Raw genomic sequence first — 7,221 nt, 5'->3', positions numbered from 1 at the left:
ACACACATTTCCACTAAGTTAGACAAGCCTTAAGGTTTCCCTTCCAAGTAATGTACAAATTTAGAAATAGCTGGTAAAACTGATACAGAAGATGGTAACTAAAGAGTGACATTTTCTGTTGGTTCCAAAATTGTCCCTGCAAAAAATTTCCGTGCTCTGCTGTGTTTTGTAACTCACTGTCTGTCACGTGCCAAAAGCTCTTTTTCACAGGACTCGACATGAAACTCGACGCGAGTTAACTTTACAGTACTGCATAATGCAACTCAGATTCGAGGACAAATGTGGAGAGATAATAACATGTGAAAAATGTGGCCTCTGACGTCACCACAGGGATGATGTCAGGTTGACAAGCAGATTCTCTCGTACAGTTGAAAACAGCATCGTGTGCACCTGTGGCAAGACCTGAAGTCTAGACGTGTCTCTAATCCGAGGTACCCTCCCTGCGGTTCTCAGGTACCACTCAGGTTTCTTTGCATTTTTACAGAATTTGGGGTGGGGTGGGGGACGACGAGGGAAAGCAAGCCGCTGGCATTTAAACAACTGCACCCTTGTTGGTGGGCCTAGCATTTCAGATGAGATCTCCTGCCCTCGTGACAACTGCTTGCTCCCAGACGGCCTCGGCCTCAACAACTAGTCTTTACTATTCTGGTCTCTTTCGAACTAGGTAAAAAATTCCGTGATAGTGCTTTTCCCTGTGGAGAAATTATTTGGCTAAACTCATACACTTAACTCATGGCAGTGCTCTGGGAAAACCCCACTCGGGCTAAAGCACTTACAAGGACTAAGGACTACAGTCCGCTAAGTAGGGCAGAGAGCTAACACCGCAGAGACCAAACACCCAGAGGGCTGAGTTGAAACCCACGAGGAATATACTGACCCTGGTGTCCCACGGTCAGCAGGACACAGGACAGCCCAGGGCAGGCAACTCATAGCTGAGATGTGGTGACAGCTGGTTAATTAAGCTTTTGAACTGGTAAAAAAGGTTCTTTAAAAATATATATATATTTATTTATTTAAAATACATCAAAATGACAAGCAGCCATATCCCACAAGGCCTAATCCCACAGCAATGTATACTACAGACATCTTCCCAGAATGCACTGTGGCAGTGGATGGGGGCTTCTACCCTGCTGTTTGAAGGAATGTTCTACATCTGAGCTCTATCGACTGGAAATGTGTCAGGAAGAGCTCATCTTTGGGGCTGATTTGTGTGTGAGACCAGCCAGTTAGGTTGCTCTGCCTCTCCAGACTATGAGAATACTGAACACGGCAGAACGCACAGGAAGCACCGTTCAGATGACACTCCCGACCAGTCCCACAGCAGTGTCAGGACAGGCTTGCCAGAAGCCCCTGGTTCCATCCTTGGGAAGAGTTTTGCTTTAAAACAAGTCAGTGTCCGTACTCAGAGGGCCTCCTGCATGTATGGTAAGAGTCGGCAGGATCGAGGGGGCCAGATGGCGACACTGTTCCACATCGGGTCTGAGGTAACTGGTTCTTAAAGTACCTGGATCACACAAGTGCATCCAGAAATTAGGGCTGGAAAAAGGGAGGGGGGAAGGGCAGGGCTAGAAAAGACAAGTTAGAAAAAGCTTACAGCAGTTGCTTTTGAGGGGCAGGTGACAGAAAACAAAGGCACAACAGAATTACATTCCAAGACAGGCAGCTGCAAAGCACAGAAGTGTTCTTTTATGGGGAACAAAAGTTGTGTGTATGTTGAGGGGCTGGAGGGGGTGCTCCAAGGATGCAGCTGGATCTGGAATCCAGATCCCAGGTAAAACAGTGTTCTAGCCAGGGTAAATAGAGAGCACGGCTGGTTACAACTGACACACTAAGGATCTCTTAGCAGGGCTGCCCCATCCAGTGTAGTTCTGTAGCAGCAGGCTGGAGCCAGCAGGCAGGATGTAGGAACAGGCCTTTAGCTGGACCTCAGATCTGGCCATGGCTGGCTTGGCCTTTACAGAATCCCTCTGCGGGAATTGGAAAGCTACTCTGCTGTGAGATTGGGGTTCTGAGCTTCCTCTGTTGGTTCCTGATTGACTCAACAGAGAAGAAAGCAGCCTCTGGGATGACCTGACCAAAGGGGGTAAAGTCTGCTCAGCGACTCTCCAAGTAACTCCACCATGAGATCCATGTGCCCCGCCGCTTCCAAAGGACTACTCAGTTTGGTCCTAGATAGTTCTGGTTAGTGGAACTCGGCCACCAATCCCCATTCCAATGGTTTGTATAGCCCAAATCTTTCTCTAGGCGTGGAGCACAGGGCTTCTGTCCTACCACTCCCTAACCCACTCACAGGACTACTTCCTACGGAAGGAGCTGACAAACTTTCAACCTCAGAAACCTTCGTTCAGCAGAAATCAAACCCACTACAGGCCTCCTCTCCGGCCCAGCACTTGTCCTCTCCACAGGCAGGAAGCAGGACAGAAATAGCACTGCCAAAGGGGAACCCATAAGCCAACTTCAGGATGCCAGTGTATTCAGGACCCCATGCATACACTAAGCTAAGCTCCCAGCACTCGGCTCCAGTGTGCACATAATCCTGCCGGTAAAGCTCATTGGCTTGGAGTACAGACGCATTCTCACTTTGACTCACTAGTTTATAAAAATAATCTGTGGTATAAAACAATCTCCATACTGTGTGGAGGAAATCTGTCAAGAAATATAACTAAATATATGTGTGGAGCTATAGATTTCTTAAAGTAAAATTTCAAGTGGCGTCTGTTATATAACCTACTCTTATTTACAACACTATCTAACAACACTGGTGTGACCAGGAGCTGGAATGGGCCAGTGCAGGGTGGGCGGCCCAGGACTTGAGGCAACACTTTTTCAGTCACAAAAACCCACCTTCACATGCCCGAAAAAATTAATGGGTCACGCTTCTCTCAACTGTAAACTCAAAAGCACAAAGTCTACAGATGAATGCAGGTGTGCAGAACACCCATCTGAATAGTATACCACATGCACCGATATGGCTGCACACACTAACTCAGCCTAAACAGTATAGACACTGGCCTGGAGACCAAGAAGTCAGGGCAGAGCCAACTGCCCCACACTGGCATCTGAGGAACGTGATGGCCCAGTGCTGCCGTAGATGGGGGAAATGGCGCTGGTTTGGGCACTAAGGAGCTCCACGGAGCACCAGGAGGGCAAAGTCTTGCTTCCTTCACACCTGGAAGATGCCAGCATGAAGATGCCACAGCTTGGTTCAGGGGGGAAAAAAGATGCAGGCATTCCTGATCTCATTTCAAACTGATAGCCCAACAGTAGTTGACCGTAATCACAGATAGGTCCAAATGGCACTAGCCCAAGGAACCCACAAAAGAACTTGGGCATACTTACTGATTTGAAAGTTCATGTGCCTCTTGAACTAACTTTCTTTCCTTTCTTTCCTTTTCTTTCTTTTTTAATGTGGTTGAGTCAACTAGTTGATTCCCAAGGGAACATTTTTTGACCTTTAGTTTCTTTTTCCTATAAAACTAAATCAGTATCTCAAAAACATTTTTTAACGTCTTTCTAAAGGCCTGGGATACATTCACAGAAGGGCTGGCTACAAATCAACTGCCCAGAGCTGTGTGTAAAGAACTAGGCATTTAATCTTGAATTCATGGAGAGTTTAGCATCTAGATTCTGAAAATCCCATCAGCTGAGTTAATGGGCCTTCTTATCTAAAATAATGTTAGCTGAGGTTTAAACTCATCACTAGACTGGACAAGCCAGCTGTCAATTACTCCTCAATTTAGCCTTTACAAACCAGGGAGGAAGGAAAATTCATGTCACCCGGCTGATAGAAAGGGCCCCCTGGGACACCATCCCTTCCTGTCAGTTTCCTGTTAGTGAGGGCACACCACACTTTTGGGAAAGGTATCCTCTACTAGTCCTGCCTGAGATGTGGACCAGGCTTGATCATTTCCAAAGCTGTGTCAACAAAAGCCCAAAAAGATGCAATAGCCAATGCTGGAGACCAAGCTGAGTGACCTGGAAACTCCTCGGATTCAGGGACTCATCTAACGAACCAAGTCCTGAGAACAACGGCAGGAATTCAACTTATAGTACAATAAGCTTTCACCACATTAAGTTATTTAGGAAAAAAACAAACAGGACATTCTCTTAACAACCAGTATGCTCAAAGAACTTCACACACTACAAAAGTAAAATTCTGTGTGTGAGAGAGCCATCCAGCCCTCCAGCTCTAGATGGACACTTCTAGACATACAGTCACTTCTCTGCCCCAGTGTCTGAGCATAGGAACTACCACATGACAGGCTCTCAGAGCCGCAGAGCACACAGCAACTATTAAATACCTATGGAGGCTGGCCACCAAGAAAAATCATTCACACAGCCCAAGCCCTAGGGTGGAGTAGGGGAGAAGAGTGAGACAGAGAGTCAAGGGCATGGTCAATGCCAGGGATGAGAGGAGACCAGAGCAGACAGTAGCATGCACCTTACTAGAAGCTCAAGCCTTGTCAGGAGAGCCAGCCCAGCAAACCTGGTAGCCCAGTGAAGAGAAAGGGACCTGCCCTTTGCTGTGGATGCATGAGCATGAACAGAAGGTCCAGCACTTTCCCCTGTATCTGGTGTCCATGGTTAACAAGCCAGTGCAGGCTAGCCCATGCTAGCCCAGATGCTAATGACTGTTGCAGCCTTCCTTGGCATCCTTGTCAGTGAGGGTCCACGACTCAGCAACCTTGCCTTCACTTGCTTTGTCTTGGACTCACAGACATTTCCTGAAACAGGTGACTACCCGCTGTCATGGGTATTTTCAACCAGAACATTCTCTGCCAAGGTAGTCATGGGAGCCTGTTTGGAGTGAAGGAAGGAGGAAGCACCCCTAGCTGTTTCTCTCCCCTGACATGTCTCATCCTTTCTCACAGAGGGACTTCCTCGGTTTTCCAGAAAGCTTAGGAGAGAGGGGAATAGATACAAAATCTGTGGGAAAGTGCAAGGCAGAGGTGCCAGGACTCAACTGGGCAAGAGAAGAAAAAAGAAGGAAAAGGAGGGATAAAGAGAGGGATGGAGAAAGGGATAGAGGAAGGGAGGGAGGGAGGGAAGGAGGGAGGGAGAACAAGGTCTACCCAAGTTAAGTTTCCAGGCCACACCCTGGAATATCACCCACCTTCTAGCTATGAGCAGCTGGGTGTGTTACCTGAAGGCAAGAAGCAGTCTACAGCCCCTATTCAGAGGTGCCAGCACCCAAACTCCCCCCTTTCCTGGCCACACCAAACAGGAAGCCCCTCTTGACAATCCATTCTGACAAGAAGGTCTAACAAAGACACTGGAGTGGCTGGACACAGGCTTCACTGGGATGTCTCACACCAGAGTTCAGCCTGGCCAGGATGCTTCTGACAACAACCAGCAACACAAGAAAAAAACCACCCAGGGTCATAAGACCACACAGGGGAGCTGGGTTTAGTGTTTGGCACGGTATGTGACTGGTGACTGGGTCACTCCTGTAGCGAAATAGCTACATTCCTTTGTGATTGGTTTGTTAAGGGTCAGAAGTAGAGGTGTCCCCACTGCCTGAGGAGAAAGCTAAAGAAAAGAGATATATGGCACTTTTCAATAAATAGTTAAAGCTCCTTAAAGAAACAAGTGGAGAAGAAAGCAACTGCTCTAAGACTTGTTTTGCCAGTGGAAAGTATTCTGAGACAAGAAAATACCACAGCACAAAGTCAGATGGGGAGGGAAGGGCAGACATAGCTTAAAGAAACAAAATACACGTCCCCCTAACTACTCGGCCAGTCCACACTGACCCACGGAAACAAAGACTAAGGTCTGAGAGGGAGGGACGCCAGCTGGCCTTCCTCAGTACCCTGTACACAAACACTTACAAAAAATAACAAGCCCAGGACTGCCCCAGGCACCACACACAACATGCTGAGGGAGAGGCTGCCCAGCTGTGAGCTGTGCCCTCCCAGACTTCACAGCACAGTTACTGGCGGGACAGAACCCACCTGCTGCTGAAAGAATTGAATGACAAGTACAGTTACCTCAGGTGGGTCTGAGAGCTGTGCTACTGCCAAGTTGAAGTGGGCTACCCAGTGCTACCCATTGGACTTACAGAACAATGCTTGACCTCTAAGCAATCCGGGAGGAAGTGGCCTACCTACCCTCAAGGTCAAGAGATGTGCTGTTTAAATGATACAGTCTAAACCAGAGTGATGAATGCCCGACTCAACCCAGACAGCCAACCTACAGCTGATGCCAATTATTTACAAGGGAGGTTTTATCAAATAAAGATGGTAGTTCTGACTAGAAGACACAAACTTTTTTTTCTTTTTCTCTATTTCTTTTAAACTTCCTTGTCATAAAAGTCAACTTACATTAAAATATACTTCCTACAAGACAACACAACTAACAAAATATATAATTAATAAAACATACACAAGTAGAAAATTCTGAGGTATTTCTGGTTTGAGGTGGTCTGTGGTCGTGAAGTTTACTTCTTTTACTTTTTTAAAATTTAAACCTCGGAAGCCACACAGCAAAGCATGTGTATATATGTGGATGTGTGTGTTCTGTCTGGAAAAACAAACAAACAAAAAAAAACCTTTAGCATGTTTCATAAATTAAAAAAAAAAAATTCCAATGTCGAAACAGCAGCATTAGGAACATTCACTGCCTGGAGCAAGGTTATGGCGTAAGAGAAACACAGTTTTAAAATATGCACCACTTTAAAGGTTTGGAGAAAGCCGTGTCCACGAGCCACAGAAAGAAGCATGGGACCAAGCCAGAGCTGCAGGTTGGCCAGGTCCCCACGCAGGGATCCTCCGGCCCACCCACACTGTGCAGGGGGCGCCACAGGCATCTCCCCAAACTGCCAAGAGGAAACCGCAGCTCGGTATTTCCTCCATGAAAGAGATCTACAGCGTCATGTCTAATGAAAAATGTCCACTAAACTGTCATGACCTCACCTGGTCCTAACACAGGAGCAAGGTAGCGTCTTCTCCTCCGGCCAAGCCCGTTAGTGGGAAGAAACTGGGCAGGTGGAGCAGCCTGGCCCTTGCTCTTGGGCTTTCTCCAAATCCTGTGCTTGCTATTATAACTGTTCGGCCTCCACAAGGTCCTTGCCCTCAATCCCTTGTTACCTGAGAAAGTAGCCTCCATAGCCAAGGGTGTTGCTCCAAATGTGCCCAAGTCCAGTGTAGCTCTGCTCCACACCCTACCCAGAAGCATCAGCCTCCCTTCCAGCTTCAGACTAGACTGCCCTCCTCATCTCAGTTT

This window comes from Arvicanthis niloticus, chromosome 21, assembly GCF_011762505.2.
Source record: "Arvicanthis niloticus isolate mArvNil1 chromosome 21, mArvNil1.pat.X, whole genome shotgun sequence".
Lineage (NCBI taxonomy): Eukaryota > Metazoa > Chordata > Mammalia > Rodentia > Muridae > Arvicanthis > Arvicanthis niloticus.
Note: the sequence above shows the minus strand (reverse complement) of the source record.